This window comes from Saccostrea echinata, unplaced genomic scaffold (assembly GCF_033153115.1).
Source record: "Saccostrea echinata isolate AGI-Se365-2 ecotype Australia unplaced genomic scaffold, CSIRO_AGI_Sech_v1 ptg000054l, whole genome shotgun sequence".
NCBI lineage: Eukaryota > Metazoa > Mollusca > Bivalvia > Ostreida > Ostreidae > Saccostrea > Saccostrea echinata.
Window position 1 is genome coordinate 13,925,899 of NW_026889803.1, and position 13,815 is coordinate 13,939,713.

At 35.1% G+C, this 13,815-nt stretch overlaps 1 long non-coding RNA gene across 1 annotated transcript; it reads right to left on the bottom strand.

The window, feature by feature from the left end:
* Positions 1-6,115: 6,115 nt before the first annotated feature.
* On the bottom strand, positions 6,116-9,506 carry LOC133171644 (uncharacterized). Its single transcript, XR_009718833.1, has 4 exons — positions 9,293-9,506; positions 9,031-9,171; positions 6,547-6,714; positions 6,116-6,466 (listed from the first exon to the last, which is right to left on the bottom strand). It is a non-coding gene; the product is annotated as an uncharacterized LOC133171644 (long non-coding RNA).
* Positions 9,507-13,815: the final 4,309 nt, after the last annotated feature.

Below are 13,815 nucleotides of genomic sequence, written 5' to 3' on the forward strand. Positions count from 1 at the left end.
GTGCATTGAATTTGTTAAAAATTAGAAAATGTGTTGAATTTTTTTTTTGAAATAATGTTAAATTGCAGATTTTTTGAAATCATGCAAGTAAGAAATTGCTAAATATTTTTTAGCTTTTCTGGACAGTCTAGATGAGTTCTTATTATATACCAAGCATTGTCATCCCAGTTAAAATTTAAGGAGCAAGGTTCATTCCTAAGCTCTACCTGGACAAACTTGAATGGATTAAAGCACATTAACAGATTTACTTCAGATGCTTGACCTGATCTACATTTTCCTCATGTGTTTTTTTTGTTTTTGTTTGTTTGTTGTTTAACATCCCTCTCAAGAATTTTTCATCCATATTGAGATACCACTACTTGCTGGTGGAGAGCTGCAAAATTTGACCTATACTTTGCACTCAGGGCCTTGAGCAGTAAGGGATCTTTTTTGTGCCCACATCAACTGCTAGGCGGGACCTCGGTTTATATGGTCTAAATCTGAAGGACTGGTCCCCACATCCCCAGTGGATTTGAACCTGAGACTTAAGGATTAAATCCTTACTCGCGACTCTAGATTACAAACTCTATCCTTTGCGCCACATCGGGGACTCCACAAGATTAAGTGTTTTGAGCAGTCCTATTCTCATGTAATTATAAACTCTATGTTGAACAAACCTGCAAAGATGATGTATGTACATGTAAATGTTTCAGGGTACCAATCCTTGATTTGACTTAGATTTTCTGGATTAATGACCAGTTTTTTAGAGAAGGTTCATTCAAAGTAACAATATACTCTTTGGTGATCAGTAAACATAGATGATGTATCCTGCTTCTGATGCTGGATGTAACATACATTTTCAGGGTTATTGAGCAGTTAAATCTAACCCAGACCAACTTGCATAGATTTTGGATCCAGGTGATATACATTATCAGAGTGTTTGTTGAGTGAGACTTTGCCTTACTAGTAGATAACATTTATAGAAGTGAGCTTTGTATTCTTTGATTAGGTATGTTTTTTCTTTGCTCAGGATATATATACCATCAGTGCCAACTACCATACATTTTATATAATAGATGTAGCTGTTGTTCAACTGAATATGATAAAACTGTGGATGAAAATAATTTGATTTTTGTACCTTTGAATGTATTGAATTAATTTGTAAAAGCTGTTATGATACAATGTTTGATATTTTATAAAAGCTTTTAGCATATGCAATCAATAAATGTATCAACATTTTTATTTTATTATACTTTTTACCCTGCAAACTTCTTAAAAACAGAATAGTAATGATCCATTTAACTGATACTAGGTTAGTGTCACATTGTACTGGTATATCATGTATACTGAACTGTAAATAAGAAACATCTAAATAGGTAAAATCACAGCATGAATCATTGGATTATGTAAGAAGTGCACTATCTTGTGCTTTGGTATGGTATTAATAATAAATGTTAAACTATCATTTTTTTTTCAAATTAACAAAGGATATGCTTGAGTGACTGTATTTTGACTAGCAGTAAAAATATGATGATTTATAAGCATTTGAATTATTTTGATTCATGGTCTCTGCAAGTTTAATGATAGCAAATATGTATATTGAACATGGCATCCACATATTGCTATACTGGATGGGGCATAACTTTTACTGAATCTTAATCACAACCTTGAAATTTTATGTAGTACATGTACTCTTGGTTTCAACTGATCAAATGTATTCTTAAATCAGAAAGAATTTAAACAAATATAGGCATAGGTCAGAACTTCATCAATTAGTTGGAAAGCGAATGCACTCAGTGACTATATGGTTTAAAAGAAGCTTGGTATAAATAGCAGGAAAAACTACTTGATGTCCACTGTGAACTTTGTGTCCTCAACAAAACAATATGGAGTATACTATACTTGGTCTAAAGAATAATCTATGTCTGCATTCACTTTTAGGTTAAACTGTTTTGGGCATTGAGAGTTTGTTTGTTGTTTAACGTCCCTCTGGAGAATTTTTCACTCATATGGAGATGCCAACACTTGCCGATGGAGAGCTGCAAATGACCTATGCTCGGCACTCAGAGCCAATGGGCAGTGAGGGATCTTTTTCATGCTAGCATCTACTGCGACACTGGACCTCTGTTTGTACGAAGGACCGGTCCTTAAGTCCCACAGTGGGATTCAAACATGTGACAAAAGGATCAACTAACTCCATGACTCTAGAGCATTGGCTCTTTCCACTGCACCACGTGGGCGACAGCATTGAGAGTTAAATGTGGATATCAGAACAAGCTACTCTGGGCTTATACTCTCTATATATTGATTGATTGTATGTTGTTTAACATTCCTCTCAAGATTTTTTCACTCAAATGGAGACACCACCACATGCCGGTGGAGATCTGCAAATTTTGTCCTATATCGGCACTTACGGCCATTGAGCATCGAGGGATTTTTTTCGTGCCAGCACCTGCTGCGACACAGGACCTCGATTTATACGGTCTCATCTGAAGGACCGGTCTCCCCATCCCACAGTGGGATTTGAACCTGCGACGTAAGGATCAACTCCTTACTTCGCTACTCTAGAGCAGACGCTCTAACCACTGCGCCACTGGGGCAACTACTCTCTATTTAAGTCACTTGTGCAATGACTTTAGTTTAATTCAAAGTTTTGTACTGATCATGTTGAGTCACATTAGCACAAATATCTTTCTGCTGACCTTGACTAATGACCATCCGCAACTATTCTGGTTGGAAACGATATGTTAATTAATGCATAATAAGTGAAATTACTATGAAAGAAAAATGGTCTACTTAAACCACAAGTTATATTTATAAAAAATATACACTGGTCTCCTTAAGTCATATGAGAGAAACATAAAATATTAAGGAGACCATTTTTTTCATATATTTTTAGGAGGCATTTATTATGAAAAAATAAAGCAAGAGTCGACTAAATGGTGTTCTATAGATCTTTGATCTGGTATTTCTTTTTAGAAAAAAGCAAATTTAAAAAATTTGTATATTGTCTCCTTAAGCCATATATAATGGTCTGGTCTCCCTAGTCCTTAAATCAGAGTTTTATATATATATATATATATATATATATATATATATATATATATATATATATATATATATATATATATATATATATATATATATAAAGCACTAAAAACCAACAACACTGTATATCCTAAGTGTCGGATCTACTAAGTAGATACAAGGTCACGGATGGAAATTTATACAAAGCACTAAAAATGACCAACGACACGAACAATAATAATTGTCAAATTTTCGGGACAACCTGTCCCTTCCTCAGGACAAAGAAAAAAGTTAAGAAGTCATAAAAACAAAGGAAATAGAGAAGCAAAAACAACTAGCACTACTACTAAACTACCAAACACTTAATATTTACAAGGTTACATGTTTAATTTGGAGTTTATAAACAGTTGTGAACAAAGAAATCCGGAGCGCTATGAATTGCGTCCGGTCTATCGGGTGTACTCGGTGAAGTGTGATTTACATAATTGAACGAATTAATTATCGCTAATTAATTACGGCCAACAGTAAATCGTACATTGTCTTATTCTCTCAAAATAGCGTAACTCTACATGATAAAAAGAAATTAAAGAAAGATAATATGGAAGGACAATTTTGAAATATGAATTTGGATATATTATAAATTTGGAAATCGGAAAAAAGAAATAAACAAAAATGTGAGCTGTAAATATTTGGGTAGGTTGTTCCAGGATTATTAATACGAATTAACGGTAAAGTTTACGCTATATAGAGAGAATGAACTTGTTTGTTACAATTCGGGATTGGGTCTAGTTCACGTTCATCCTGGTGAAGTCATTAAGTTTGTTAATACCATTAGGGCGGAATGACTTCAGCCTGTGCATCCAGAACTTTTCCTTGCCTTTTCTCTGCGCGTCTGTCCATCTTGGATTATGGTCAATAACCACTACTGTCATGTCCTCCCATTTGTGACCTTCAAGGTTGAAATGTTCCCCAACGGGTTCATTGAGTTTTTTGGTCCTAATGGTAGAACGGTGATTATTGACTCTCCTGCGGAGATCTCCTGTTTCACCAACATACTGTTTGGAGCAAACTTTGCAGCTGATGAGATAAATGCAGTTGTCTGTTTGACAGGACAAATTCCCTAGTATTTTGTAGCTGCGGCCTGTAACGGGGCTGTTAAAACTGTCTGTGTCAGAGCTGTACTTACAGAGAAGACATCTTCTGTCAGAGCAAGTTTTAAAGCCCCCGTTAGGTAATGGATTGTCCAATCTGGTTCTTACTACCATGTCCTTCAGGTTCCTCGGGCGCCTGTATGCAGCCAATGGGGGCTCCTTAAAGACCTCTGCCATTCGTTATAAGGCAGGGGATGAACAGATGCGCCGAATTCTGGTGGCTAGACCCTTAGGCACACCCTTAAATGTGTGCGGGGGATGACAGCTAGTTGCATAAGATACAGATGGGAATCTGTGGGTTTCGTGTGGAGACTGAACTCGATTTCACCATCAGTCAGGGTAGATGTAGTATCTAGGAATATGTTTTTCGAATTAGATACGTCTACTGTAAATTTGATAGACTGATGAAAGGTGTTGGCGAACGAAATGAATGCCTCGAGGCTCTCGCGACATTCCACCCACTTCATCTCTATATCGTCAATGAAACGCAACCAGCTAAGGGGCCTAAATGGTGCTTGAAGTAGCAAGTTGCGTTCCAGTCTGCCCATGAAAATATTGGCATAAGATGGTGCCATTTTCGTACCCATAGCAGTGCCATTAACCTGCAGGTAATGTTCTCCATTAAACATGAAGTTGTTATACTTGAGAACATGTTCAAGGAGCTTGGCAAGGGACCCGGTAGAAGGAATTTGTATGGATCTACTATCCCAGACTTCTCTACAGGCTTCGATACCCTCATCGTGCGGAATATTGGTGTACAAAGATGTGACGTCCATAGTCACGAGAAGGGTATGATCTGGAAGGCCAGTAGAGGGCGTCTTGTTGATGTAGTCCGTGGTGTCCTTGAGATAGGATGGCAAATTCTCTACGTGTGGACGGAGATGTAAATCGATGTATTCAGAAATTTTCTCCGTGGGGTGTCCAATAGCGCTAACTATAGGGCGACCTGGCATACCTTCTTTGTGTATCTTAGGAAGCAGATAAAATTGTCCTGGTCTACAGTCAATAGGATTGAGTGTCTCATAGACGTTGATACCAATCTCGTTTTTCTCAAACATTTCGTCAAGAGTTTTGGTGATGGCGGTGGAGAATTCTTTAGTGGGGTCAGAGTCCAGTTTCTTATAGAAACGTTCGTCTGAGAGTTGTCTATAGGCCTCCGCCATGTACGTCTTTTTGTCAAGCACTACTACTGTAGAGCCTTTGTCTGCTTTCTTGATTACAATGTCATCCCGATTCTTTAATGATTGTAAGGCGGATCTCTCTTCCTTACTCAAATTGTCGGGAGCCTTGTCTGGCATTGAAAGGAGTTTCTCTATGTCTGACTCCACGGCGTCAATATACGACTCAAGGGCTCCGCATTTGCCCGGTGCAGGTTCCCAGTCACTTTTTGGCCGATAGAGTTTGTGTTCCTCTAGGTCGTGCAATTGTGGCTGAGAAGAGTCATATGAGTCAATTTCGGAGTTTTTTCTAGAAAAATGCTCCTTCAACCGAAGTCTCCGAAAGAAAGCTCGGGTGTCCTCTCTGACTTGTTTTTCGTCGACCTCATGTGGCGTGGGACAGAAATTTAGCCCCTTGGAAAGAAGTGAGGTCTCCGATTCGGAGAGAGGAACACTAGATCTATTGAGCACTGGGCAGACGTCAGGAGTTTGTGAGGGTCCGTCCCTCGCGATTGTCGTTAAGCGCTTGAAGCGTCTCGAGCTAGTGTTTGGTAGTTTAGTAGTAGTGCTAGTTGTTTTTGCTTCTCTATTTCCTTTGTTTTTATGACTTCTTAACTTTTTTCTTTGTCCTGAGGAAGGGACAGGTTGTCCCGAAAATTTGACAATTATTATTGTTCGTGTCGTTGGTCATTTTTAGTGCTTTGTATATATATATATATATATATATATATATATATATATATATATATATATATATATATATATATATATATATATATATATATAAAATCACAGATATGCTTATAAGATAACAATTGTTATAAATAACTCAAAGAAGATTATTATAAAATTCAAAATTTAAAATACATCACAGACACTTGAAGGACGCCAACTGTTTCATTATGTCTTTTTCAACATCTGTTCTCTGAAACACGAATACGCACCATATGGAGATAAATAAATGGCTTGTTAAGAAGAGGTATAGACAAATTCAAAATTCGAAATTTTCTGCATGTTTATGACTAGAGCTGCTCCGTCTTTTACTTCTACCACTGGGTGGAAATTTTTCGGCATCTTCTACACAACCGTGACTTCCGAAAGCGTCAAGTAAGGACTTTAATTCCTTGCTACATTTCATCAATTCCTTGTTTCCTATTAAAACCAAAATTATTAAAACATTTATAAACGAAAGAAATGTAGGTAGTCAACTTAGCACTATTAACTGGCCTTACCTATGATAATCAGCCCTTTCTTAGCTCTGGTAAGAGCAACGTTAATTTGATGAACATCCGTGATGAATCCAAGGTTTTCAATGCAACAACCTTTTGTAGGATTAGGCTCAATTCTATAGTGCGGAAGAGATCTCACCAAGCTAAATATTACGTAATCCCATTCGCCTCCTATAAAAAAAATATAATACAAAAAGCTATAATGATTAGATGGCTCAAAGAAAACCATACTTTTCCGAAAAGTATTTTTGTCTTACCACACAATTTTTTTTTGTCTTACCACACAAGTTTTTTTTCCTTGCAGGAATACATTCAAGCATCAAGTCTAGATTAGATATGTTTGACCAAAAACGAAAATTCCCCCTTCCAAAACGATTTTGTTATGTCTTAAATCAAAATCATATATATATATATATATATATATATATATATATATATATATATATATATATATATATATATATATATATATATATATATATATATATATATATATATATATATATAAACTAGAATGTTCCAGGGAACGCTTGTGTCGCCTGCTTTGTAACTTCATTAAAGGTGTAAATAAATCCAAGAGTGGTCAGCTTTTGTTTACTATAAGCAAGTCTGATAGACTGATAGTTTATGCATTTGCCTGAAAAGAAAAAAATAGCATAGATGGATAGTATAAGAGTTCGATAGAATCTGATAATCAAAGAAAATATGGTACCATAACTCTCAAATGAATAATTAAGTTGAAATTATTAGAAATAACTATTTGTCATTTTATTAATACGCGTTTCTTACAATCCTCCATAAGAGATTTCAGTCTGTCTTTACTGCAATTGCGAGTCTTCACGATCCATTGTTGAATACCGATCCCGATGTATTTTTATGGTATTTAAATCTGTTTATGTGGTAACTGAATAGCAAACAGTTTCAGACTACTTTTTCATGAGCTAAACGTGTTTTCAATAATCATTCAAAAGAGATTTCAGTCTGTCTTTACTGCAATTCTCAGTCTACACGATCCATTGTGGAATACAGATCCCGATGTATATATATATATATATATATATATATATATATATATATATATATATATATATATATATATATATATATATATATATATATATATATATTGAATATAAGTTTGTCTGGTAACTGAATATCATACGGTTTCAAAGTACCCTATCATAAGCTCATAAACATGTATAAATGCTAATTTTCTAAACCCTGCCTCTCAAAATTCAAAAATCATAGTTTAATTAAACTGCCCGAGTTATTTTTTTTTGTGCAAAGTAGGTCAAAGGTCAAGGTCAAGTGGATTATAATGCTGGTATTTTTCATATTGTATTATGACAAACAGTTCACATGCTAAATAGTATAGACTTACCTCCTAAATGTCAAAATATGCTGTATATCGGCACTATGAATAATTGTGAAGAGGAGGTCAAAGGTCAAGGTCAAAGGTCACGAGGTCGGTAACCATGGTAATTTACAAATGCCATAGTGCCAAGCATTATATGTGCAAAATATTAAATCCATATCTCTTACAGTTCTTGAGATATAAATGTCTGACAGACGGACAGACAGCTAGACGGACGGACAGACAGACGCCAGGTAAAGTGATCCCTTATTGCCGCTCTGCTCTGCAGGCGACACAAAAAGCAGCGAATAAAAACATGCAAGAGTTATAAAACAATTTTAATCGACCGTTTAAAGTTAATTTATCTTTTGTACCAAAAGTTCAGTAACCTAGACTTTTGATATCTGATATTGAATCATGGTCATTGTGCATCTTTAGGTCGTCAGAAACACCAAATTTAAACTTGAATACAATCAAAATTGAAGTCATCCGAATGGCTTCGATATATCCCTCGGAGGTACAATGAAACATACATTTCATTAAATGCCCCATATATGAAAGTTTGTACGGATATGTGATATTAACCCATTTGATCTATGAATGGAGGTACAACAGGGGGAAAATGTGTATGGAAAGTGATTGAAATGCAGTCCTTAGCATCTAGACATACACACGAACGGACACGTTTATTCCAGTATATTCATCATATAACATCGCTGCGGGTGGTATAATTTTTTTCTCAAATTTTTAGCCTGTATACAATTTTAATATTTCACTACTAAGTAATCCTGGCATTTGACATATAACCTTGATTCAAACACATAATGCGTCTTTCGATTATAAGCAGCAATACTCTCAAGTTTCTATTCAAAGGTTCTAGAGTTAAAGTCCATAAACTATTCAACTATTTCAGTACCCTTGACCATAAAACGTGACATTGAATCACTATCAACACAATACATACAGACAGATATACATGCTCCATTCAACTATGATCAGAATCGCTTGCTCTTGTGGCTCACTTGCGCTACAATATCAGCTGATAGGACAGACTGCCAGAAGGACAAGTAAAGTTATTGCTTAATCCCATTTACGTTGTAAGATTGGAGCAAAAAAGCAATAGTTACATGTACCTTGACTTGCAATGACCGTATTCACAGGACATTTCTAAGCTCCTGGACAATTTTGCTACATTGAGCATTATACAGCGACACAATGTTTATCTTTTCTGGTGCTACACCTCCCCGTTTCACCGTATGTCTGAAGACTTTTATCTGAAAATAATTATTTTATATTGCTTTACACAGTTTAACGCAAATAGAGTAAACAAATAAAAAGCATTTAATAACATTATTAGTTTGATAAATTCATTTTAATTATTGAATCCAGACTTACCACTTGTGCAACCTCCATCATATTAAATCGTGACATTTCTTTTCCTTCTTCAGTGGTAAACGATAAATATTCTTCAACGCCCTCTAAGTTACAGAACACCATGGGGTATTCTGCATTGTGCCACATTGTCAAATTGTCATTTTTCCAATTTTCTTGACTTTTAGTTTTAAGTTTGTTTTTGTAGAACAATCGCGATGGAAGCTCGCACAAATTGTGATGCTACAATGCACAATATTTTATTAAAGGTATCGAAAAGAAAAAAGGAATTGAAGACTATTGAAAACTTTTACACCAGATATGTATTTAAATAATAAAATCTCATGTGACTGATAACAATGATGAAAAGGTTAAAATAGATTAAACCTAGAAACATGTATATGTAAATTGTACTCGCCATTCTATATTGTTGGCTGAGAAAAGTGAGTGTTTTCAGTTTAGGATCGGCATATCTTTCAAACAAGGATTTTTGCAGGCCAAGTTCTGCAGCTTCTTCTTTAGATAATAATGGGTTGAAGTTGTTTATGATCCCCTATCAAAACAACTTGTTTTGCCCCTGTTGCAATAATTGCTGCCATGCACCCGGGTTCTGTGCACATGCCAGCCTCATCTATTAATAGTTGGTAAATAGATCCTTTTATTACACGAAGGAGCCGGGCACTAGTTGCTACAGAGGTAGGCATAGAATTACATCATATTCCGGAATTTCTTCATTGATCGCATTCCTCAAACATTCCTGATAGTTAGCAATATCTTTGTGTTCAAAATTGTTTGTTTTAAATTTTTCGTCGAATGATTTTAGTCTGCTCGCATAAGGTTTTATTGGTTTCCTTACAACGTGATGCAATGTCAATCTCTTATTTTCTTTTTCTGGTGCTTGTTCCAATTCCTTTGATGTAAAAACCTTTCCAGGAAAGTCTTGGCACTCCATGGCTGTTGAATACATCCTCAGTACTTTAAGGAAACCGCCGCACATTTTCGCTAAATAACCTATTAGAATATATCAACACTTCACTAAATATATATCTATATGTTGTGTTGCAAAATAGACTTAAATAAGTACCAAATACCTAAGGTACATGAATTGCTTGAATAATCGACATTTAATTAGATAAGAATTTTTGTCTGAATGTCTTCTCCACTTTATCTTTAGTGTGCATTGCATTGAAATTATGATGCAGTTATCGATTGTGATGCATTTCTGGAACAAAGATCTGAACAACTTGCATCAAAATTACAAGACAATTTTTTTTTTTAATTAGAACAAAAATTTCAAATTTCAGGGAGACTTGAACCCGTTTTTGTTCAGCCCATATCAATTTCCAATAATTATAATGTATGAAAATATTTTAACCTTTCTGTTTGCTTTTACTCACAAATCTGTACATTTAAAAATCATATGTGGGAAGGAAGAATGTTTTATAAATTATTACAAATTATACACTAGCACTAATGAAATATGTTCTTTCAAATTTCGAGAGCAAATTTAATAGAAATTTTATAGAAAAAAAATCTTGAAAACATGGATTATTGCAGGATGAATATTGCCCATTACCTGTAACTACATCCACAGATTTGTTGGAAGGTCCACTAAACACAACATAGTTTTTCTGTGCTCCCCTGTCTTTTAATGTCTTATTTATCTTACAGAACAGCTGCAGTAAAGACACTCCTGTAAGTGTTTTTCTTGCTCCTAATGATCGAGAGGGAAAAATTATTCATTTTCTTTGTTTTATATCATCCTAAATGTTCATGAAAGCATCACACATCAATGCACGAAAATTTCTTACTTTTTACCTGGAGGACCTTGTATCAATGAAAAACGTGATGTAAATGCGTTCTTTATGGCATTTTCTTGATCTTTATTGTGAGTGATACGATACGATATCCCATATCTATGTATGCTATCAATTTCTCCTTCCTTTTTATGGGCACGATCTGTAAATCAATAATATGTGCAATAAAAATCAATGTAAACTTAATCTATTTCATTTTGAGGTTTAAAGAGTTACCTAATAAAACTCTATAGAGACTGACAGAGTATTTTGTTGAGGTTCAAATCATTCTTTTGAATATTTTTTTGTATTAATAATTTTTTTACTCGCAACCTTTCTTGCAGTCGATCATGTATTATATCTTATGTTTGACTAAGCCAATTCACTTACAATATTGCCACTTGTTAGCTCAACTGAGCCGAAGGCGCAAGTGAGCTTTTCTAATCAAAAGATGTCCGTTGTTTGTAGTCGTGGTTGTCGTCATTGATTGGCCAATTTCAACCAAACTTCGCACAGAGTACCGTTGGGTAAAGGGGATTCAAGTTTGTTTAAATGAAGGTTCACACCATCTTCCAAGGGGAGAAAATTAAGAAAAAGTAAAAATCTTCTTCCCAAGAACCACTGGGCCAGAAAAGATAAAACTTATATGAAAGCTTCCTGACATAGTGAAGATTCATTTGTTCAAATCATGGAACTCGGGGTAGGGTGGGGCAACAATGGGCGATCAAAGTTTTCCATAGGAAAAATCTTTAAAAATCTTCTCCAGAACAGTAAAGCCATAATTATTCATATTTATATGGAAGCATCCTCAGTTGTTTACATTCGAGTTTTTTTTCAAATCAAGACCCCCAGGGGTAGGGAGGGGCCACAATGGGTGATCAAGTTTTATATGGGAATGCATAGGATAAATCGTAAAAAAATCTTTTTCTCAAGAACAACAACGCAATGATTAGTCATATTTATATGGAAGCATCCAAAGTAGTGTAGATTCAAATTTATTTAAATCATGACCCCTGGATGTAGGGTTGGACCACAATGGTCAATCAAATTTGTATAGGAATTTATATAAGGAAAAATCTTCTAAAGAACAACTTGCCATGATAAGTAATATTTATATGGAAGCATCGCCAGGTAATGTTGCTTTAAACTTTTCAAATCATGACCCCCTGGGGAAGGGTGGGCCCTAAATAGGCGATCAAAGTTTTACATTGGAATATAAAGGAACTATCTTCAAATATCTTCTTCTCCTGAACAGAAAATCCATGATTATTCACATTAATTCAGAAGCATCTTCAGGTAGTGAAGATTCAAGTTTGTTCAAATCATGTTCCCTGGTGGAAGGGTGGGGCCACAATGGAAGATCAAACATATAGAAAAAAGTCATCCAAAGCCTTGATTAGTCAAAGAAATAAGGCAGAAGCGTCCTCAGTTAGTGTATAATCAAGTGTGAACAAATAAAGCCCCCCCTTTCGACTGTTAAGGGGGGGGGTATTTGTGATCACTTCTATATTTAATCTTTTCAATACTACACTGATTTCTGCTTTTCAATGTGCTCAGGTGAGCGATGTGGCCCATGGGCCTCTTGGTTTTTTTTTTTTTTTTCTATGATCAGGACAGTTTTGTGAGCTTGACTGTTCAAGATTTAGAATGTTCATTATTTAACTATGTGGTGATAGTACGTTTCAGTAGATTCTGAATTGACTTTTCGGATCCTAGAGTATTAATTTTTCAATTTAGTAAGCACTTAGCAGAGGTCATTCATTCTCCTTAATTTGCACTTGTATATCTAACTTTAATTTGAATGCTTTCAGAAAGTTACAACAATTCTTATGTATTAACAGTTTTTTTAACCAATCTCTTAGCTTTTTTGACAAAGGTAATTATATATGAGATAAGGTATATTTAAACTTCAAATTCAGTAATTCTTTAGAAAAAGCTATTTAAATGTCATCATACCATTACTATGACACTTTTCTTATTAGTTTTAGTTAGCATCCCTCCCTTCGAGAATTTTTCACCCACAAAAAAATGTCACCATATACTGGTAAAGGGTTGCAAATTTAGACCTATGCTCGGCACACAGGGCCATTGAGTAGTGAGGGTTGTATATCGTGCCAACGCCTGCCTCGGTTTTTAAGGTCTCATCCGAAAGACCAGTGACTTACACTTTTAGTGCCGGTGTAAAGACGAATAATGACCCCCATAGAATAATGACCGAGGGGTAATTTTTCAACGACAAATAGAAAAAATTGATTTTTTTGTAGAAAAAGAGTCCCAGGGGTCATTTTTTTTATGTGTGCGTCCTATAAAAAAATTGACCCCCGTTGAAAAATGACCCCTTTTCCAACAGAGTACATGATTCAAAATTTATAACAGGTGATTGATGCCAAAGTTTGAACCTCAATGTTTAATATTCTTCTTTATCCCCTCTTTGACCAACACTGGACGATCTCGCAATTAAAATGCAATAAAACAGCATTATATTTACATGCATATTTCTATCTTTTAAGCTTATTGTGTTCTCGGCACAAACTGAAAATCGCAAAATCGCTACTATTGGTCATAACTCTTGACGTAATTTCCCTTTATGACAGTCTTCAATTTGTTTGATATTTGGATATTTGACTGATTATAGACATTCATAGCTAGCTAAATAACAAAAAAGCGGGATGTTCTGACTTTTCATTGGTAAACATGTCTCCCAAAGTAATCAGCAGGCTTTGAGTAGGATTAACTCAGGTGACCAATTGC